Source organism: Ascaphus truei, chromosome 2, assembly GCF_040206685.1.
Source record: "Ascaphus truei isolate aAscTru1 chromosome 2, aAscTru1.hap1, whole genome shotgun sequence".
Taxonomy (NCBI): domain Eukaryota; kingdom Metazoa; phylum Chordata; class Amphibia; order Anura; family Ascaphidae; genus Ascaphus; species Ascaphus truei.
The window spans coordinates 146,947,896-146,972,210 of NC_134484.1; the positions used below are offsets into that span (position 1 = coordinate 146,947,896).

The window sequence follows — 24,315 nt, forward strand, 5'->3', positions numbered from 1 at the left end:
TTCTATCTGCATGTCAATACTTCCAGTCCCCACTGCTGGTTGTCAGACAAAGACCCCACAAGGATATTGTTCGACTTGCCAATATTGTTTCCAAACCACAGCAATAGGCAAGTTCTCCCCTAGAAGAGCGAGTTCATTTGTATTGGTCTCTGCAGGCCGCATCAGAACATTGGCAGATGATGCTGAAATTAGCAGCTAAACATGGGGGCATTAAGGTTTCCTTCAGCTCTATCCAGTCTTAAAAGGACACACAAGGTTCATGGTGGCTAGCCATACTGTTAATGCCTTTATTACACAGAGTATTCATTTTCCTGGAATACAAAAGTTACCCAATTACATGTTTTTTGCAAAACAAAATTGCTTGTGAATTGTTCATCCAAAATCCATACTTTAATACAGAAGAATTCTATTTTAGAGAAATGATTACGTCAAATATTTTCAGCCAGCCTGGTCAGTGAATATGCCAATAGCAGATAAACAACTCAACCTTGACTAACAACTTTGTACTCACTGAACCGTTTCTTGCATCAGATGAACGCTCCCAGGAAACCATCATGCAAAACATCTTTTAAACATCAAATGGTATTTGTTCTTGTGCTGTTCAGTTACTTTCAAGCCTAAATGTTAAAAGCTATGAGTAAATCTTACATTTGGAGGCTTATATTAAAAATGTTAGAGAAAATGCTGCATTGTTGAATTCTTACACTTGCATTGGTTTCAATGGCAATGCATGGTGCTAGGTCGGACTGTACCTTAAATCCTATGTGAAAGCCAGCACAGCACTCAAGAGTCATTTTTACATGATGGAAGCATGGCCTACAAGTAGCAAAAACAAACAAGACCACGAAGAGAGACTTCTAAACTCATTGAAATGAACCGATTGTTTGGTAACCAATTCCTAATCTGGTAACCAGTGGCCAATTAAGTAACCAGAGTGGCATACAGACCCACATATTGCTTCTACTCAGTATTCTATAGGAAATAAGCTGTGTAATATGGCAACCTAACTCGCCCAAACCCAGGGATATGTAGCATAATCTCATAGGGGCAGGTACTCGCAAATGGAACAAGGCAAAAAGTGTGGCATTCGCAGATAAACAGGACACTGAATCTGCAGAATAAATTACATCGGTACCACAGATCACTTGATATTCTCTGGGCTGACGTGACTAAACTACTAAATAGTGGGATCGGTCTTTATCATCTTTATTGGCTATTACTTCAGTATAAAGTAATGTCAAATGAGAAATAAACAGAGACTGACATTCTTTACTCCCCCGGCATACTTTCTAAACAAGTACTCTTCAAAAATGCATCACATTTAGAGAAGATTTAAATCAGTCAGTCTCCCTTAATGTTCAAGAGGTGGCCAATTTTTAATCACTAAATGCAGCTTTTGATCCAAGTGCTGCAAATGTTATTGTGACGTGGATCTCTTACTTTTTCTGCTTCATTTGATTCGCCCGGGCATTTTATCGACTTGGGTAGCGGACACATTCATTCCTTACTGGAATATCACACAGCCACCATGATTCACCCATCAGCTATTTCAAAATGGGTTTACAGTAAACTCTGTGTAAAGCATCACTTGACAAATAAGATTGACTTTATAAACAGATAAGGCTGTCACTGTCAGAGCCTATATGCTATTTGAAGGGATCCAGGCCAGAACCAAAATGAACAAGGGGGAAAAACATGTTTAAATGGTTACATCTGGGTTATTGACACTACCTCCTATGATAATTTTTAATTATGTTAACATTTTAAATACGATGAATGGAAGGTAAAAAAACACCATTAAAAGATTTTTCTGACCCTGAACATACTATCATTTCAAGGCACCAATGATTAAATCAAGAACCAAATCAATGCAATTTTCCACTGAGCACAGGCAACAAGAAACATTGAGTGTTGAAAGGTTTAATCTCTGTAGGCAAGAGGATTACAGGATTTTACAGAGCATTTAAGCAAGTAATTGTCTCAAACAAATGTACCTGTGCTTACAGCAAATATTTAGCCAATTTTATTTCTTTAGAAATTACACCAAAGACATTATTTTGTCTGTCCCACTCAATGGGAGAGTGTTTGTCAATCAAAGTATTTCCTAGTTTTAGCCAACCCCGTCCTCATCTCAGAAACAATAAAGATTAAGATTAAAACTGCAGTCCAAGCAATAGCCTACATGTGTGGTTAAAATAAATCAGTTCTGTACTATGAGAAAATACTTGTAGCATTTTTTAAACAACGCTTAGTGATTTTTTTTTTTTAATGTATTTATAATGTAACAAGCATTTTTCTGTTTCTATAGCAACCATTTACAAAGTCCCATCTGCTTCCTCTTGTGAAATAGGCTCTGGCACATCCCTTTTTGAGCCCTGTCCTCTCTCTAGCAGTGTACCAATTGTATCTAGTGACTGCCTGGTCACATGACCTTCCCCACAGAACTTTGTCATAATATGCAAATGCACTCCCCTGACTGTATAATTCTCCTCTTCAGCCATTTAGTGAACCTCCCCACCCCTCCCAAAAGAATCGATCGGTCACAAGAGAACTAACCGATCAGCAATTTAGCCAATTACTTATTGTGTGGATTGTATTGATGCACATATTAGATGGCAAAAAAATTATATAAAATAAAAAAAAACACAGTTTGGACTGCGGCTTTAATCTTTTAGACAGTGAGGTTGGCTTGTGGCAACTCCCATTGAAAACCATGACATCCGACAATTGGGAGTGGCTAGAAAGATTCAAGCAAGTCTTAGCTCAACATTTTATCATAAAAAAAATAAATGAAAGATTTTAGAAGGGCACACGCACAGCGGGTGAAAAATGGTCGCGTGAGCAGAGCGCGCCAATCACACACTGGTGCAAAAGAGGGATAACTTACAGTTGAATCCCTAAGCAGGCCCCCTCCCTCAAACAGGAAATTCAGTCTGGAGACACTACTATGACGCAGAAGTCCAAGAAATTCCCCCCAAAATGGATTCCTTCTTTCAAAGGAAGAAAGCACCAGCAGCTACCTCAAAAATTGCACCTCGCCATACAGGCAGATGAGCTCTGACACGGAATCTAATCTCGGGCAGGACCTGAAAGCATGAGTGAGAGAAATAAAGCAAGCCTTTTAGGGTGAGCTTCATAGGGTTCTCTGCAAGCTTAAAACTGAACAGGCAACTATGGTCGCGAGGATTTCTTCACTTGAAGCTGTGGTGGGGAAGGGGGCATGGATGGATGAATCAGGTTGATGTGGATGGCAGCGTCAGACAGCTGGAGGAGCAGATAATCGCACTGTACAGCTCACAGGAACAGGATCGGAGCAATAACTTACAGGTGAGAAATGTCCCAGAGAGCGGAACACCAGATCAGAAAAGGCCCCAAATAAGACCAGAAACTTAGCTGTACCTAACGAACAGCCGAACTTCAATCCACCTGGAACCAGAACCGAAGACCAAGCCCGACTTGTAAATAGAAAGAAGTTTACTAAACATGGTACCGAAACACCAAGTAGCCCTGCAAAGGCCTGAGAGGACCTGGCACAAATAAAAACTTAATCTGTGCGTGAACCCCAGACTCAAGGCAACCGAATGCCGACAACAAGAACACGCCTTAACTGCCATGTTAAATGCTGCCGCTGAGCCCAGTAAAGAGAAACTCATTTGAGGATCATTTCTGGAAATTACGGTTACATGAACACTAGAGACTTGTAGCAGTACTGTGCATGGTTATTTGGTGGTGGCAATATCTGTATCTATACATGTAAAGTTTGAACTGTGTGTTGTGTGCAACACTTATGAATCTTGTTGCCCCTAGTTCGCCCTTTATGTTTCCACAAAATTCTACCTACAGAATGTCAGAATCCAAATCCTGGCGCGCGACCAGGAAACCACAGTACAACTACACCTTCCGCTAGCCCCAGTTTCACCTACACTTTGGTGATGAGAAGGGCCCTTTGTGCTTTCCACCTGACCGACTGCATAAAATATACCCCGGGTATAAATGGAGGGGTGATCAGCAAACTAGATAGAGGTCATATTACACAAATAAATGGCCAGCTATACCAGCCTGTCTGTTGTATCTTTGAATGTGAAGGGCTTTAATTCCCCTCTGAAAAGAAAATTAGTCACCTCAGACATGAAGACCAGAAAGAGTGGCATTATCCTGCTGCAAGAGACCAGTAAACAGTGTGGACATCTATAGACAAAAAGTCATTCCCTCACACCACTTTGTAAAAAAAAAAAAAAAAAATACACACACACACACACACACACACACACACACACACACACACACACACACACACACACACACACACACACACACACACACACACACACACACACAATAATAGCCTTTAAACTAGAATATACTACATTTGACAAAAGGTAGATTGCTCGTCGTTGTGGGGAATATAGTTTTGCAGGTCACGAACGTGAACGTCACCAGCCATATACCTGGCAAACCTATGTTTAGGCTTGCAGTGCAGCAGTGACTAGGTTAAGTTTCAGTTGAGAAAAGCTGCTTAATTAGTCTGACCCCAGCTGCTTAATCAATGTGTTTTAAAACCCCCAGGCTGTACACAACATGCAGGCTAGCTGGTCAGGAGACAAGAATGAAATATTGGAGATTACGGCTATAAAGTCTGTTTTCAAAGTACATGTGTGATGAACTGTCTGAGTCCTGCATGCTGAAGAGAAGCTGCCTTGTTTTCTATGCTGAAGAGAAGCTATTTTGTTTTTGTCTGCTGAAGGGAAGCTATTTTGTTTTGTGTGCTGTATGTTTTAAGGCTCAATAAATAAGCCTTATCAAGAGAGCCCGTGTGTGTGGTTGCATGTACTCTGCAACAGTCACACTATTGTGTCTGCGCACATGACATCCAGTCTCGCTTATTTTACAGGATTTCCCTCACTATAATGCAACACAAGAGCGATGACCTCTTCACAGAGGAGAGACCTAAAAACCATCATAGACCCGGACAAGAGATAGATCAAACAGTGCGAAGAGAGCATTCAGCAACCCTACAACACTGAAGTGCATTCAAGGATAATCTGCTAATCTCTCAGACTTCAAAGTTAAAATCCAACGCTATGGGGTCAAACATAACCAAGGAAAAATTGTGCAGATGAGGGTAGGGTAACCTTATCCAAAATGAATATACTTCCATGCACACTCTCAGGTTCTCCCGGGGAATCTTCCCATCACTCACATACGAGATCTAGAAAAGGCTAATTTCATCTGAAATGGGCGAAAACCCAGAAGAAAGAAACAAAGGATTAGCTCTATCACTACCGTTGGACTGGCTCAGCCAGACCTATTGTGCCATTATTGAGCACGCAGACTGAGCCACTTGATCTATTGGTCACTACCTGTAGGAGTCACACCCTAGGTAAACATTGAGAGAACAGAAGCCCAGGTTAGAGACCTGGCAAACCTCTTAAGAGTGGGTGGATCCCATAGGCCCTAACAGTTATAGACCACTCTCTAAATGAAAGTTAACATCAATACACTACACCGGTGGTACTATAATCCAACTCTCTTGCATGCATTTCTAGAACTTCTCCACTATGTTGGAAAAATTGTGGGCAATTGGGTACTTTCAAATACATACGGTGTCATGTACCAGGATCAAATCAAATCATTCTGGAAAAAAAAAAAACAAAAAAAATCAAAATGTTAATACTTGAAATAGCATGTCATTGACCCACATGGGATATCGGATCAGTGCTGATCAGCAGACTGACATATTGTAGACAAATTTGGATGCTTTGAACATATTGCTCGACAGCGATGATTATTATTACAAATCTATGGAAACAAGCGACAAGCCCATCAATAAATATAGGGGGGGTGGAAAGATATGGGACTTGACGACCATGGAGAAAAAAAACAAAACAAAAAAAAGCTTTACTTGATGACAGATACACTACGGAAAATAGGCTATGGGAACCAAGGTTAACCCATGGCGGGTTGGATCAACTATTGAATTGGTCAACAGACGAAGTAAACTAACCAAACTCCTCTTCCAACTAACTGGTGGGACTACTGGTCTCTCCCATCTTTAATGTGGGAACGAGGTGAATTCCCGCTACCCAGGTGATGCTTAATGTGTGGTGCGCATATGAGGAGAGATTGTGTAGTTTGGGAAAAAACATTCAATATAATATAATTTTTTCTTTGGAAAACAGGGAGGGGGGAATACAATTATACCCATTACTTTCTTACTATAGAAAGTATGCAACTTATGGCATCATCCTATGACGCATAGTAGTGCACCTATTAGCTTTCCTTTATCTTCGAGTTACGCTTTAGAGTTCGTTGTGTCGATGGTGCCGCTGTGCAACTAACCAGCCATGTGGCACACTGCTAATGCATTGTTTCTGTTTTAAGGCGAGTAAAAGTGTAGTATTTGGAGTGTGTACACTGCTCTACTGCTGGGTATCTGACTGTACAACTTTCTGACACAGAATTAAATTGTGATAACAACAACAACAACAACAACAACCATGTTCTTGTATAGCGCTTTACAGAGACATTTTGTAGACAAAGTCCCTGCCCCGTAGATCTAACAATCTATGTTTTTTGGTGCCTGAGGCACATGGAGATAAAGTGACATGGTCACAAGGAGCAGACACCAGGAATTGAACCCTGCTTCAAACTCAGTGCCAGAGTCAGTGTCTTTACACACTGAGCCGCTCCTTTTCCCTATTAAAGTAGAGATTCTTTTAAACTTGAAGGTTTAATACGGGATAATATTCAGGAATACGTAATGGATAATAAAATTAGTAATAGTCAGCATGGATTTATGAAGGCTAGATCATGTTAAACTAACCTTATTTGTTTCGTTGAGGAGGCAAGTAGGAATTTAGACCAGGGTAATGCAGTTGATGTGGTCTACTTAGATTTTGCAAAGGCTTTTGATACGGTTCCACACAAGGTTGGTGTACAAAATAAAGCAAATTGGACTCAGTAAAAATATATGCGCCTGGATTGAAAACTGGTTGAAGGATAGATAACAGAGGGTTGTCAGAAATGGAACCTTTTCAGGCTGGGATAAGGTCGTGAGTGGAGTACCTCAGGGATTGGTACTGGGACGACTACTTTTTAAATTGTTTATTAATGACCTTGAGGTTGGCATAGTGAGCAAAGTCTACATCTTTGCTGATGATACTAAATTGTGTACGGTTGTGGTATCAGAGCAGGATGTAATTTCTCTCCAGCAGGACTTGGACTAGAAACGTGGGCAGGTAAATGGCAGGTGAGGTTTAATACAGATAAATGTAAGGTTATGCATTTGGGATGCAAGAATAAAAAGGCGACACAAACTAAATGGGGATAAATTGGGGTAATCATTGATGGAGAAATGTTTAGGTGTGCTTGTAGACAGCAGGCTTAGCAATAGTGCCCAAAGTCATGCAGTAGCTGCAAAGGTAAACAAGATCTTATCTTGCATTAAACAGGCAATGGATGGAAGGGAAGTAAACATAATTGTGCCCCTTTACAAAGCATTAGTAAGACCACACCTTGAATATGGAGTACAATTTTGGGCACCACTCCTTAGAAAAGGACATTATGGAACGAGAGAGAGAGTGCAGAGAAGAGCCACCAAATTAATAAAAGGGGACAGACAATCTAACTTATGAGGAGAGGCTCGCTAAATTAGATTTATTTACATTAGAAAAGAGGCATCTAAGAGGGGATATGATAACTATATATAAATGTAACACAAAACCCCAGCAAGCTCTTTTTGGGAACCCTGAGCCCCGACAAAATATATGTATACAAGTGTCAAAAAGGAGTGCTATTGAGCGTGGCATATGTATACAACAGATGACAGAGAAGCCCAATGCTACATTCAACATGACAGAAACACACAGTAAAATACTTATATATTCTATATATGAGAATTTTAATCCTAATAGAGGTATATTAGTATTTTATCTGGTAGTGTTAGGACTTGCGAATGGGTGTCTGCCTTGTCGTGGCTCGCAAGCTTACAACGCTTTGGCCAAAGGGTTAAACTAAAGGACCCTTTTTCAAGAGAATATATAAAGTATTTTACGGTGTATTTCTGTCATGTTGGATGTAGCATTGGGCTTCTCTGTCTTCTGTTATATACAAATTTATTCAGGGACCGTACAAGGAGCTTACAAAAGAACTATTCATCCCAAGGGCAGTACTGTACAAAGGACACGGGGTCAACCCTTTAGGTTGGAGGAAAGGAGATTTCACCAGCAACAAAAAGGAAAGGTTTCTCTACAATAAGGGCAGTTAAAATGTGGAATGCATTACCCATGGAGACTGTGATGGCAGATACAATATATATGTTTAAAAAAAAATCCAACCTTTTTTTTTTTTTTTTTTTTTTTTTTTTAAGAAAGGAAAGGTATACAAGGATATACCAAATAAGTAAACATAGGAAGGATGTTGATCCAGGGAATAATCCGATTGCAATTCTTGGAGTCAGGAAGGAATAAGTTTTTCCCCTTATTAGATATCATTGGATAATATGACACTGGCCTTTTTTTTTTTTTTTTGCCCTCCTCTGGATCAATAAGGAAGTATAGATATAGGATAAAGTATCTGTTGTCTAAATTTAGCATAGGTTGAACTTGATGGACGCAAGTCTTTTTTTAACCTCATCTACTATGTAACTATGTAAACGGTCTATAGAAACTGAACTGTGATGTGTCTGACTGGCACTTACCCATAGGATTAACCTCCCACCCCCTATTTGTGTCTTCATTCTGTACCCCATCCCAAATTAAAAAACCAGTTTAAAAAAAAAAACCACACACACCTGTATTTAAAACCTTAAATATGTCCCGTCTGTTAGGATACTCTGGTCCTTGGTGTGTTCATTTCTTCTTCTAATATTTGCACATATTGATATAGCTTTCCCATTTAAAAAAAAATTGCTGCATACAATAGGATATATCATATTAGTCAAAGAATTAGTGAAACTTTTTTTTTTTTTTTTATTATTATTATTAAAGAAAGACATTTAATTAATTCGAATAGCCATCTTTGCCATCATCACAAATATCTGCGGGTATCACACTCTGTAAATGTGGGGTAAGCCAGATACTGCGATTGCCAAAAAGGGGTGCAGTACAATATTCTATAAACACATTACAGCTGGGATTTCAGTATAATGCCAAGAGGTTTGTTTTTGTTTTCATTTCCCCACATTGCAATTAACAGTATACGAGAACTGCATGCTTTGGACACAAGCCATTTATCTCAGCCAAAGCTTCTTCACTTGGGAACGTGTTATATTATCTGCCTTCTGCATGATCTTATGTAGCATTTGCAGAGGCGTGTGCATGTTTTGACTTTTATGTTCTTTGATGAACACTTTCAAAAACGTGCAGTGTCCAAAAGACCAACTTCCAACCTTTTAAACACAGACCGTTATTGTATCTGCCACATAACCTGTAAGAGGTTCAGTTATCGACTAGAAGAAAAAAAGTTTCAGTTCTTTAACTCTGGATTCTAGGAACGTATCTGACAGCAGAGCACGTGGCGATGCTCAATTTAACGGTCGTTTCTGAAGGCATAGACATGAGATTGGAATGGTACAAAGTTTGTATATGAACACACTAAACTAAAGCATGTGAGGGGAATGACATTTCTCACTTCGGTTTGAAATAAAATGTAATGTATGTTAAGTAGAAACTTGCCCAAAGTGAGTGCCCATCGATCATCTTCCCCTGATTAGTTCTCCGACTGAGAAAAAAAAGTAGATGAAGGCGGTAAATTACTAAGGCTGGGCACAGTTACTGGTGTTTTTTGTTTAAAAAAAAAAAAAGTCACGTCACATGACCCCGCAGCGTCATTTGATGCCGCATTGCCATGGGGACGCGTCACAGGGCTGCTGAATATGGATGAGTAAAGTGTTGCAGAGGCCTCACGCAAGCCAGGAACAGCAGGGGGCCTCTGCAACGGCCCACGCAAAATCTCCTGCCCCCACTGGGGGGTGCGTCCCCTAGTTTGGCACCCCTGGTCTAAAATATCCAATAGGCTTTAAATTAACCAATTCCATGTCTTTTGAAAACAAAAGGATGCGTTCATTTTACAAATCATGGAGTAATTAAGAGCCAGGGTATGTGGAAAAAGTACATGAAACCCTGAAAAGCAGTTATTGATGCTCATTCGTCTAGAAAGGGTTACAAAATCATTTCCAAGGATTTGGGGCTCCACCAATCCACTGTCAGACTACAAATGGAAAAAGATCAAGACTACAATCCCTCTACCCGGGAGCGGTCTTCCTACCAAAATCTCTGCAAGAACAAACCAGCAAATCGTCCAGGAAGTCAAAGAACCCCTGAATAACATCCAAGGATCTGCAGGCCACTTTCACTTTGGCTAATGTGAGTGTTCATGACAAATATCAGAAAGAGACTGTTCATGGAAGGATAGCCAGGAGGAAACCACTGCTCTCCAAAAAGGACATCACTTCCCATCTAAAGTATGCCAAAGACCACATTGATGATCCACAAGACTTCTGGGACAATGTTCTCTGGACAGATGAATCAAAGGTAGAACTTTTGGCCACAATGAGAAATGTTATGTTTGGCGAAAACCAAACACTGCATTCGAACAGAAGAACTTCATCCCAGCCGTCAAGCATGGTGGTGTGTGATGTTTGGGGCCGTTTTGCTGCCTCAGGACCTGGATGGCTTGCCATCATTGACAACCATGAATTCTGCATTGTATCAGAAGATTCAAGAGGAGTATGTCAGGCCATCCGTTTGTGAGCTGAAGCGAAAGTGGGTCATACAGCAAGACAATAATCATAAACATACAAGAAGATATACAAAAGAATGGCATCAGGAGGAGAAATTTGCCGTTTTAGAATGGCCTAGTCAAAGCCCAGACCTAAAACTCATCGAAATGTGGCAGGACCTAAAACGAGCTATCCATGCAAGGAAGCCCTCAAATGTCACCAAGTTGAAGCAGTTCTGTAAGGAGGAATGGGCCAAAATTCCTCAAAACGGATGTGAGAAACTGACCGGCAGTTACAGAAAACGCTTAGTTGGAAGTCATTGCTGCTCAAGGGGTGTCACCAGGTACTGAATCTTAAGGTTCACATACTTTTTCACACATGGATATTGAATGTTGAATCATTTGTGGATTAACAAATGTAACAGTGTCAAGGTTTTGTGCCATTTGTTTGATCAGGCTATCAATTACCAAGACCGATTAAAATCTAATAACATTTTCGGTTTAAAATGTGAAATATGTGAAAATCCTAAGGGACTCACAAACTTTCTCATCACTGTATATGTATGTATGGCTTTATTTATATAGCATCAACAATGTACTCAACACATTACGAAATAAACCGCTACAATACAGATAATACAATAAGGGCAACAAACTAAATCAGACAATAGGAAAGAAAATCCCTGTCCCAGAAAGCTTACAATCTAAGTGGTATGTTAGGAGACCTACAGAGACAGGAGGTGAGGGAATAAATGCAGTAGATGGCAGTGCTTGGCCACAGTCGTTGGTAGGAGCAACTGCAGATGTGGGACAGTAGCGAAGAGTCTCGGCTATTAAAATGCTTAATTTAAGGAGGTGAGTTCGAAGGTTTAATTTAAAGGTGGGAAGAGAAGTTGATGGGCGCGTACAGAGTGTGAGGGAGTTCCACGGGTAAGGGGCAGTGAGAGAGAAAGTTTTAAAGCGAGAGAGAACGGTAGCGGTAAAAGGGGTGGAGAAAGTTATGGGCAAAGCACAGGAGATGAACACTGATATGTAGGAGAGAGCAGATAAACAGAGAGCCTTAAAAAAAAAAATTTAAACTAAGGAGGAGACGTTTGTAGTTGATCCACATTTTGTGCCAGACCAAGGTATCTGTTGTCTGGACTCAGTGATCCAAAAAACACGCCAATATACCACCAGAGTGAATTTCTGGACCGGGGCCATTACTCTTCAGTGACTGGCTTTTTAATGATGCTCTGCGTAGGCTGTTGTGAATCCCAATTTCTCTATAAACCATACACCTGGCTTGTAAGATCTTGCTTCCTTGAAACATTGTTTTTTTGGGGAGCCTGATGAAAGATTCTCAATTTCTTTTGTGGAGGTAAAAAAAGGTAACCTCTTCCTCCCGACATCCTAGAAATAATGTTATCCAAAGTGTCACCAAATAGATAAGAACCTCCATCGGGCTGTGAAACCAGCCTGTTTTTAGAAGTGGCAACCGCTGCCCATGGCTTAAGCTGTAGGGCCCTTCTTGCAGCTACAGAGTATGTTGAAAATCTTCTTTAATATCCTTAGAAGCGTCGCACAAAAAAAAAACAACAATCTATTGATTCTTCCAGATTCAATAAGTCCTTCAGCAACTTCTGCCTGGATGTCACGGCGTCAACTGTTTTCTAGGTTAGGTACCCAGATATTTACAGTCTAAACAGTCCATCGCAGTTGTCGGCTTTAACTTTGTTCTTAATGCTTGTGCAGAACTCCTTCCATCGGCTCTTTAAAGGATAATGTGTCCTCTAACGCAGGGGTGCGCAAACGGTTTCCTCTGCACCCCAGCCTGTTCTCACATACTTCTCGCCCCCCCCATATCTGGTCTCCGGCTTTTCTTACGCCACGTGACGTCGCGTTGCCAGTAGCCACCGGAGACAAGCTTAGGGAACATAGAGGCCTAACGAGTGGTCCCTGGCAATTTAAATGCATTGGGGAAGAGCGCGGGCCTCTAAGTCCGGCGTCCCCCCCAGAAAATTTCACGCCCCCATGTTACTCACCCCGGCTCTAGACAAGTCATATTTCTTACAATTTTCGCTATCGTTGGGTCCATCTTCGGTGTCGCTCCCCAACCACTACCAACACTTATCGCACCAGATCCAGGGCTGCCATTACCACCGCAAGATCCACCCCAAACCGCGGCTAGAGGCGGACTTCCAGGAAACTCACAGGTAGAACGTCACGCTAAGAAAATCTATATGCAAGCAGGGAAAAATACAAACGTCCAACCCCCAGCTAGGGTATGACTAGAATAGGTAATAGTGGGTGGGGGAGTGGGGGAAGTGGATGGACTGGGCGCTTCCTAAACAATATAATAATTAGTGTGATAAGTGACACACCTTAAGTACACACAATAAACCTATCACCTTATAGTGTTAAATAAAATAAATTAAAACCAGTGTACAACAGCAGCTCAACTTCCTCTGGTGGGATCGTTCCTAATCCCAGGATGTGGAGTATTCTTTTCTTGGGGTTGAGGAGGAGCGCTGGATCTCGTGATATGTGAAAAAATATAAATATATATAGTGCAGATGGTAATTCACTGCTTTAAAAGATGTAAAACATAAGAAATTAACTCACAAAAAACGTATAAAATCACTGCATGTCAGAGATCCTTCTCTCTCTGACTGGAGCCCTTTATGTTACTGGAGTCTGTATCCTCTCAGTGAAGTGGATGATATGAAAATAAAGAAAACCACAAATAGTGCAAATAGTATGAACTATACAAATGTATTATGCACAGGTAATTAGGAAACTCACATTTTCCATAATAAAGTGGGTGGTGGAGAGAACCGCCGATAGAAGCAGGCTGCTGTTCGGTGCTTCACTTTCCCCTCACAGTGTAGTTCAATGCCAGTCTATGCCGTCGCGTCACTTCCGGTTTCGCGTCACGTCACTTCCGGTTTCGCGTCACAGGTGAGGGCGGGAAGCCAGAATGGGAGTGATCTCAGCAGTGGATTGCCAGTACTTGCCAGTCCTTCCAGGCGCAGAATCTCTCTAACTCTACGCGTTTCGCAACAGCTTCGTCAGGAGTACGCGTAGAGTAGAGTAACGCGAAACGCGTAGAGTTAGAGAGATTCTGCGCCTGGAAGGACTGGCAAGTACTGGCAATCCACTGCTGAGATCACTCCCATTCTGGCTTCCCGCCCTCACCTGTGACGCGAAACCGGAAGTGACGTGACGCGAAACCGGAAGTGACGCGACGGCATAGACTGGCATTGAACTACACTGTGAGGGGAAAGTGAAGCACCGAACAGCAGCCTGCTTCTATCGGCGGTTCTCTCCACCACCCACTTTATTATGGAAAATGTGAGTTTCCTAATTACCTGTGCATAATACATTTGTATAGTTCATACTATTTGCACTATTTGTGGTTTTCTTTATTTTCATATCATCCACTTCACTGAGAGGATACAGACTCCAGTAACATAAAGGGCTCCAGTCAGAGAGAGAAGGATCTCTGACATGCAGTGATTTTATACGTTTTTTGTGAGTTAATTTCTTATGTTTTACATCTTTTAAAGCAGTGAATTACCATCTGCACTATATATATTTATATTTTTTCACATATCACGAGATCCAGCGCTCCTCCTCAACCCCAAGAAAAGTATGACTAGAATAGCTGAACAGGCACGGGCCACGCAAGTTGTTGTCCTACCCTTACTGGAAGGAGGTGGCAACACCATCGGTGTCCAGCTGCCACAGAGGAAATAGAAGAAAAAGGACTTAAAATAGAGCTTGAAGAGTGACTATTCAAATGTGACATGTGACTATGTTGTTGATAACAATATCATTCTTGTCCAAGTGGCTTTACCTTAAAAATAGCCCTTTCCTGCTTAGCCGTGATAGAGGCCATCTCTGTGTAATGAGAAGGTACAAGCAACAGGCAACTACTTTTGTGATTATACATAGTCATGTGGTCTTCTACAAGACTTCTGACTACTACCCATGTAGTTCATTTACATTGCTTCATCTTGCATGCAAACCAACATCATTTGCAGTAAATTAGATGAAACAAGATTTACAGGAACCCATGCTCACACACAATCTTATTTACCAGCATGCAGCGCACGCTATTAACAGATTAATTTACCTTCCCTTTTAAACATTTCCAATAACAGTTTATCTCTTGCAGAAGGTGTCAAATAGACACCACATTAAAAGGAACGTGTTGCTTTCTGTTCCAGAATGTAGAGGATTACAGGCAGTCCTCGTTTTACAACAAATGGCTTATCCAACGCTATGCAATGCATACCTATGTTCATTTCTACAACGCCAAAACAGCTTATCCAACGCTCTTACGACGCTTTGCAAAGTTGTTTGTGTATATATAATATATATATATATATATATATATATATATATATATAATACAGTATATGCACTATATAATTTATGTGTGTGCTGCATATTTTATTGCCTGCGTAAAATATTTGGTGTATTTTAGTGTTAAAAATGCCTTCAGGAACGGAACCTTTCATTTAAACAGTGTTCCTATGGGAAAACGTGTTTCGCTTTACAACGTTTCGCTATCCAACGCCATTTTCAGTAACGCATTGTGTCGGATAACCGAGGACTGCCTGTACTCTGACACATTTGTACAAAACTTAACACTGGAACCATTGGACAAGCTCACTCTTCATAGTTATGACAGTTTGAACAGACAAAATCTACTTCGCATAAATTGCTTGAACAATTTTTGCATACTTTATTTACTTATTGCTAGTAAAAAGAAAAATGTTTCATCTAAATATAAAATAGGTTTGCCGTATAGCCCTTTTTGCCATTTTCAGCCTGACATACTTTTCAGTGAAGTTACCAGTATTGTGTTTTTGTTTAGTTTTTAAAGGGTTTAAATGACCACCCAATGGGAAACCGCAAGCAATGTTGCAGCTTCCCATTGGCCCGAGATTTGGCAGCCATTCTGTTTCACCCAGAGGGAGATTTAAAATCAGGTAACTTCACACCTATAAATGATCTGAACCAATAAAAATGGAGAGGGGAAAAAAAATAAGAGAGAGAGTCAGGAGACTGCTGCTTTAAATACAGTACTGGAGGACAAAATCCTTCAACGCAGTTGGTGAGAAGCTTTTATATACTTGTACAAAAGAAGAAAAAAAAACGTATAAAGAAACATCTGCTATGATTACGCTCATTCCATAAAAACACTATATACATAAACTCCGCATTCTCTCAGCACCTCCGCTAGCACCTGCAGTACACTGTCATCATGCTCAGTCACTTACAGGCCTCTATGATGAGACCAGCAATGAATCGCTTCACAACACAAGTTTCCTGGCAGCACAAATTGAAACAATGTAAAATGCACTACACACAAGCGCTGTCATCCTTTAGGACGGATGCTAGCAAAATAAGGGTCAATTTTGTTTGAAACTTCTGACAAGTTGCCATAATTCAAATGTTCACCACTTACATACAGTATCTTGTGCAAAAACACTGGTAGGGTCTCGTGGGGAGGGGGGTTTAAATGAGGGAAATAGAAAAAAAATTGATGACAGACAAGAACCACCTCTCGCACCTTCTCAGACCATTTTCCTCTCTGCTGTAAAACCTCAGACCATGTGATCCTTGGTTTTCCTTCATATTCATATATGTTAGTTGATGTTAAAGCTGCTCTATTTCTATCAGAAACTCACAAGCCCTTTATCCCCTGTACCCAATTTTCCTACTTTATCTGTCCATGAAATGTCTGTGAAGTGACTGTATAACCCTGTTCTTTTAATGTAACCATGTATTTTTTATAACTCTGTGCCCATGACATACTTGAAAACGAGAGGTATCTCTCAATGTATTACTTCCTGGTAAAACATTTTTATAAATAAATATTCAGGACAGCTTATAAGTCTACCCCAAGAATATTTGATTTCCTGTCCTGTACCAGTCCCATACACCTCTGCGCAGAGGCTATGCCACAAACTCACTGTCCTTTACATCAAGTACCCCCGCCCCCACCCACCCTCCAGCTTCAGAGAATGACCTCTTGTTCTAGCACCTCTTTCTCTGAAATATACTTCTGCACTGTTTAACCATTTATGTTTTTGAAAGCTTCAATCATATCCCCCTCTCCCTTCTATCCACCGAGATGTACATATACAGCATACGGCACACAAAGAAAGCTTAATATCATGCGCCATTTTAGTAGCCCTTCTTGGCACAAACTCCAATTTATTTATGTCCTTCCGGAGATACGGTCTGAGGGGCTGTATTGTTGCTTTTATCCCCTTGGGAGAGCAAGTGAGATATGACATTGCATTGTGATTTATGTGTTTGCATTTACCATCAACGTTAAATACCAACTTCTACAAACTAGCAGCATATAGAAGAATGTTTTAGGTTTCAATGAATCTTCCCACTTAAAATGGAATGTAGCCACATTGTGGCACTGAAGCCCAGCAGCTCGCTGCTGTGCAGCTGTCCCTAGGAGAAAGGGAGTGTGGAAGTGCTGAGCCATGATTAATCTATGACACAGTTCTTTCACTCAAGCTTTGTAACTTGTCAAAAAACTAATAGCTCCCTGTACAAAAATTGATCAAAAACATATTGGACTCTCAATGCTTTCACGCATAAACCCTTCTCTGTATAGCTTCATAGCAATGCATTGGCGGCTGCACTGGGAGCTAATGGGAAAACATTTTAGCTGGAAGCAGAATGACAAATAGCCTTAGATGTATAGTACATATTGCTAGATAAGGGCCGGCGTAATGGCGGTGCCGTCAGTGCCTGTGCACGGAGCCCCGCAGGTACAAAGGCCCTGCGCTCTCCCCCACGACAATTAAACGCATTGCCAGGGGGAGAGCGGGGGGCCTCCAACTCTTAGCTTCTTCGGCGGCATCTCCTCCTGCATGGTCCCATCTTTACGATGTCCAATGGGGTTGCGTTGCCATGACGACGGCACGACGCCATGTGGCGTCACATTGCCATGACAACAGAGTGCCTATGTCCCGTTGTCATGGCAACACCATTTGCTGTCGCGGGTCCATGTTGACTAGACTATGCAGCCCGAGATGCTGCCGCCCCACACGTCACTGCGCCGAGCCCCTCAAACATCCTAGCCGGCCCTGATGAGGGCACCTAAACAAGTGAAGAATTTAGAGTCCAAAGTTGAAGTGATCATAGCAGAGTTCCCTTCCGAAAAATGACATGCCTTTCCAAGTATGGAAACAAGCGGATCATTTCAGTTTAAAGCATGCGATCAGCATTAAAAAAAAAAAAGGGGGGGGGGGAATGTCAATACAAAATCAAACCAAAAAGTATCATTTGTGAAAGCGTTAGCCTGTTTGAAAGCTATTCAAAGGGGGGCTCAGTATAAAAGGAGATTCTAGGCCATTTCACAGCTGAAGACGTTACAGACCAACTTTCTGCTGCGGTTGAACTGTTTGGAGTTCCCCATCTATTTAGGGGCAGCTTCTGATTTCATTTCTCTCAGTGTTTTATCTTATCTGATACGGCTAGGGAAGTACCTTGAGATTTCACCCTCTTGTAAGACTGTTAACCATTTATCTGCTGAAGGAAATGTTGCAAATTATAGTCAGACACTATGGCTGTGGGTATTGGAGATCCAATGGCCATGCAACTGGTCTGAGAACCCATGCAGCGTGCAAGTTAGGACAAGCTTATTTTGGGTCTGAAAAAACGTTCTATGTAAAAATTATTCCATGTTTTAACAGGCACTTAATGATCAAGTGAATGGTCTTAAAAAAAACAAAACGATCGATTCGTTGTCTCGTGATCGATCAGAAAAGATCCGGCTTCCCAGGGTTCACCTAATGGCTGCCTTTCAGTTTCAATCAACCCTTCAGTCAATGTAACTCAGCAGCTACAATGTATTCTTATATTACTACGGTAACATTTATTGTTACAGACTACACCTCAAACCGCTTGGATTATCATCAAATGATCACAAACATGAAAGTGTTACAAAGATCTTGCACTGCTGGGGAGGTGTGCTGAAGCCTGCTATAGAAATCAAAGGATGCACAGTATATTAAAAAACTCATTAAAAATGGCATGATATTTTTAATAAAATTAAAGGGTAAGTATCTAATACTACAGAATGGATTAAAAAAAAAACAACACACCCCTGTAGAATATGGCTTGGATTGACCCATTAATGTGATTTAAGAGTCCCTATTATACAGCATGCGTATCAATGTAACAAGTATGTTTGCAAAAGTATCCATTTCTTCCTATAGCCCCTTTTCTGATGGAGGTGCCAGCAATGCGCTACTAACATAACCCATTTGGCAGAAGATGTTCTCGTTTCATACAGTAGAATGAATGCATTTATTACTTGCAAACATGGATTATGTAGAATTAAACAGCTTTCTTTGAATTTGAAAATTCAAATAAATTAGAATTACCCTTACAGCTGTATTTGTTTTTTATTTAGTCAGCAGCATTCTCTAATCAAAGAGAGAAGTCTAGATTTTTACCACAGGCATGATGTAAGAATTATGGCACAATTACTGCTGAGAACTAACTCACACTTCTGCTGTACTGTGTACATCCCAATCTCTTTGTACTGTGATATTACTGCTCATTGTTTTCTGCATGTTATTTTATAAAGGTAATTAAAATTCTTATTTTAATTTAAAAGGTACTTAAAAATCACACGGACTAAAGCAAACACAACCGACTCTAAGGCTATGTTTATAGTACCGGCGACGCGACAGTCAGGCTGCAGTCGCTGGAAAAATCACATTGAGATAAATTCCAGCGATCGCGACCAAGCCGTCGCGTCGCGCTTACTATAAGCGCACGCAATGGCGGCAATGCATTTGTTTTGACGCGATGTCATCACTGTAAGCGCAGCCCAAGTTGTGGTGCAGTAACAGTAAAGAATACAATACTGTTTTATGTTAACAGATAGCCCCGACGTTCAAAATAGACTCAAAGGGGGGCTTCAGTGTAAACACTTATCTAGTTGGAGAAAAATAAATAAAATGTAAAAAATATATATATAAATATATCAAGATTAAACAGTAAAGGGGTAAATATTTTAACAGTAAATATTTGTCTCCCAAAATAAAACAAACGGCTTACATTTGTAGTTGCCTTAAGTAGGTTTTTATTTTCAGGGTGTGGTGGGGGGCATACAAAAATAGAAACAAGGCAGAGCACTGCCAGAAATTATTCGGAGGAGGCTTCCCATAAGAAAAATGTATTGGATCAACATAGACCCTTGATGCAGTAACACACCTACGCGTTTCGGGCCGTACTCCCTTTATCAAGGTGTGGTGGGGAGCTTGTCAACTCATTTGGCTGCTTAAGAGGGGCACTTTGTTGTGTTAGGCCACGTCCATGCTTAGAGCGACCGGCGCGAACAAACACATTAAGTCTATGGGAACGTCCACAGAGACTTTTATTTTGTCTCGAAATTGCCGGGTCACGTGAGCAATTCAGCCAAAGAGGGCGAACCGCTTGTGACGTCATGGACACACCTCGCCGTCGCTGTGGTCACAGGGCTCATATCAGATGGACGACAGGCTAAAAAGTGACATCTTCCCAAGTTTAAGAATATTTTGTCACACACACGTTGTATAACATAATATATCTCTCCATTTGTGCAGACTAGCATTGGCAATCTGTTTTGCTTTGACTCAAAGCCTATACAGATGCCTCCAAGACAGAAAACAACTGCAGCACGAGGTTTGAGATTTGAGGCCGCGCAAGAGTCCTGCTCTCCCACGCGACCTTACCACATACTAATGCCAAGTGAGAACACGAGTCCTGCAGCCAGCCCGCCACCAAAAAGGTAATTACTAAGTGCGGACATACTACCGGCAAATACAACATTCTATCAAAAAGGTACTAATGGCATGTTAGGCTCAGAAATACATGTCTTTTCTCATCATCCTTTCAGTTTGCCCAAGATACATGGAGACCCTTTCTTTACCCCCGTCCCCCCAAATTAATGTTCCACACCAACAACCTCTTAATTATAAGAGTATTAAATGTGACGCACTGTGAGAAGATGCTTATATCCCACGTCAATACCAACACTAAACTGTTCTGTAACATTATAGCATCTAGACTAAACCTCTTCTCGGCATGTCTTAGGCTGAAACCCCGGTGTCGGCGCGCGCCTGTGAAGCTGGTGGCGCTTGCAGCCGAGATCCCTGGTCTGCAGGGAGCTGCAGGGGGAAAGATGGGGAGAATGTGGCGGGGGGCGAGGCCACGACGTCCCCTGGCAGGTTCGCCCTCATTGGCTGAACCGCTGGGGGGTGTGGCCAGCGCTTCGTCACAAGCACAGATCTCCCGTCTTCAGGTAATTCTGTTCGCACAACGTGGTGGGCAAGGCAGCAAGCATACAGGCCCCATTGAGGGGCGGTTCTTGTCCCTGCAGCGCCCGGCATAGCAGGCAGCGGGGACCTGGCCTTATTCATAAAGACCATGTGGTTTTTTTGTTTTTTTTTAATCTGGCAGACAGGCCCCAAAAAAACACTAGAAACATAATTAATCGTATAAATGTTGCGGAGAAAGCTTTTGACCTGGTAACTAGTACTACAGGTTCGCAACTCTTGGGACCTTTGGCATTGGACACCAATTTATTGATACTGCAACTCAGGGGCTCTCAACTCCAGTCCTCAAGACCACCAAAGAAAATCAGCTTTTCAGGATATCACTGCTTCAGCATGGGTAGCTCAATCCGTGGCTCAGTCTTCGACCGGTGCTGAAGCAGGCTCTGACAGCCACCGGTGCTGAAGCTGGGATATCCTTAAAACCTGACCTGTTTGGGGGGGGGGGGGGAGAGGGGGTCTTAAGGACTGGAGTTGAGAACCTCTGCTGTAACTGCTTTTTTCATTTCACCCTCAGCTCTGGCTGCTTGTACCCACAGAGTCCAGTTAGAAATGGTACTCATCTAGCGTGTCCATTATCACCCTTCCTGTTGGCTCTCACCATAGAACTTTAAGCAACTCCCATAAGAAATAATCCAAACGTTTCCAGTATTCGTCTTGGTGTTAGAGTGTTACACTGCATTATTTGCACTATCAATACAGTTGCTCTCCCTACCAAATCTGTATAATGATTTGTGTAACAGATGGACTGTCAATTTGGAATAAAGGGACAAAGTCTGAGGCACTTTATATTAATGTTCCCAAGGAAACGACCAGACTACTGCTGTTAAAAACAATTATTTCAGGTGTTACCATATAGATTCTGTGTCAGTATAATTGGGGTGTGCATGCGCAATCTAGTGTCCTGCGGCAAAGTGACCAGTTTGTTGTTAAGCCTTTTTAAACACTCATCTGATACATGAGCGTGCACATGACAAGTGATACGAAACGAACAGGAACATTTTTATAAACAGCAGACAGATTTAATTAGGAAATATCTATGCATTGTTGTGTGAATTCCCCTTTTTGAACTGGAAACTTCCTTTGCCATCTCTCTTACTGAATTGACCTTATTTCATTCATTTTGCGGTGGAAGAAACGAGACACCGTGAATAAAATAAAGGTCAATCTCCTATGAATGGAGGACACTGGGGATCCTTGGATCTGAAGAAGCCCATGAAAGCAACTGACGACCTAAGAATAAGGGAAAAAAAGTGATCTTTTGCCAACCATCAACCCTTGCACTAACAGAGGGTCCAGAAACCTACATATGTATTCACTACTAAAAGAAAATAAAAACAAAAGTTGTTAAGTGTCCCGGTTTTGCCGGGACAGTCTCGGTTTTGCCGGGACAGTCTCGGTTTTGCCGGGACAGTCTCGGTTTTGCCGGGACAGTCTCGGTTTTGCCGGGACAGTCTCGGTTTTGCCGGGACAGTCTCGGTTTTGCCGGGACAGTCTCGGTTTTGCATGTGCTGTCCCGGTTGCCGGTCCGTCCCGGAAATGTCCGGGTTTTCTGCCATGTTCCTGTTTTTTTACATTTTATATGTGTCGGCGGTGCGCGGGGGCGACGAGGAGAATGCAGCAGCCCGGCGAGTATTTTTTATTAATGCCAGGGGTTGGGCTTCTGTAGAAACATGCCGGGCCGCATGTGATTGGATGGAGGATGTCGGGGGGCGGGGCTTCGGCTCTCCCCGGCTTTTCCTCCCCCGGCACTCTGGACCTCCCTCCGCCACCCGCTTCCTCCAGCTCCCCGGTCCGCTCTCCATTTCCCCCAGAGCCTGCTCTCCACCCCCCCCCAGAGCCCGCTCTCCACCCCCCCCCCCCCCAGAGCCCGCTCTCCATCCCCCCCAGAGCCCGCTCACAGCAGCTCGCGGCACTTCCTGTGCCTGCTGCTATTGGCGCGTGCCTCAGTCTGCCGTCTCCGCCGAACCCGCAGCCGCCTGAGGTAGGCATATGGGGGGGATAGGGAGAGGCGGAGATGAAAGATGCGAGGGGGGGGGGGGAAGAGATGGGAGATGCAGGGGGGGGGAAAGATGGGAAATGCAGGGGGGGGGAAGAGATGGGAAATGCAGGGGGGTGAGAGATGGGAGATGCAGGCGGTGAGAGATGGGAGATGCAGGCGGGGAGAGATGGGAGATGCAGGCGGGGAGAGATGGGAGATGCAGGCGGGGAGAGATGGGAGATGCAGGGGGGGAGAGATGGGAGATGCAGGGGGGGAGAGATGGGAGATGCAGGGGGGGAGAGATGGGAGATGCAGGGGGGGAGAGATGGGAGATGCAGGGGGGGGGGGAAAGAGATGGGAAATGCAGGGGTGGGAAGAGATGGGAGATGCAGGGGGGTGAGAGATGGGAGATGCAGGCGGTGAGAGATGGGAGATGCAGGCGGGGAGAGATGGGAGATGCAGGCGGGGAGAGATGGGAGATGCAGGCGGGGAGAGATGGGAGATGCAGGCGGGGAGAGATGGGAGATGCAGGCGGGGAGAGATGGGAGATGCAGGCGGGGAGAGATGGGAGATGCAGGCGGGGAGAGATGGGAGATGCAGGGGGGGAGAGATGGGAGATGCAGGGGGGGAGAGATGGGAGATGCAGGGGGGTCTTTTAAAAAAAAGTATTGGGGCGACAGGGGTCTTTTTAATACGTATTGGCGGGGGTGGGTATTTTTATTATGCATTGCGGGGTGGGGTTTTTTGGTATGTATTTTGTGGGGGATTGACGGAAGGTGGGTGGGGGCGAGTGAGAGAAGAGGGGGGAGTGAGTGAGGAAAAGAGGGAGTAAGACTCAGGGGAGATAAATACATGCGAGGCGGGAAGGGAGGAGAGTGAGTGAGACGGAGGGGAGAAATTCATGGGTATAGGGTGGGAAATAGAGGGGGCTCGTGAGGTGTGAAATTAACCTAAGGCCGCGCTTATAGTGCTGGCGACGCTGCGGTTACTGGAAAAATCAAATTGAAGTGACTTCCAGCGATTGCGACCAAGCCGTCGCGCCGTCCTGTCGCTCTTACTATAATGGCACGCGACGGCGCCAGCACTATAAGCGCGGCCTAATATGTGTCAGCCAGAAAGGGGTTCCCCTAGAATTTTCTAAATGCTTCAAGGGTTTCTCCTAAAAAAAAAAAAAAAAAAAAAAAGCCGTGTGTGCTATGCACGCGCATAGTAAGTGAAACTTCGTGTGTTGTCATCAACATATAAAGTAACAATAATATCAGATGTTATAGA

The 24,315-nt window shown here is 42.7% G+C and overlaps 1 protein-coding gene across 2 annotated transcripts in view; it reads right to left on the reverse strand.

The window, feature by feature from the left end:
* The window catches only part of PTPN2 (protein tyrosine phosphatase non-receptor type 2), a 70,907-nt gene that overhangs the window by 14,747 nt on the left and 31,845 nt on the right, over window positions 1-24,315 (reverse strand). The gene's annotated exons all lie outside the window — the stretch shown is intronic.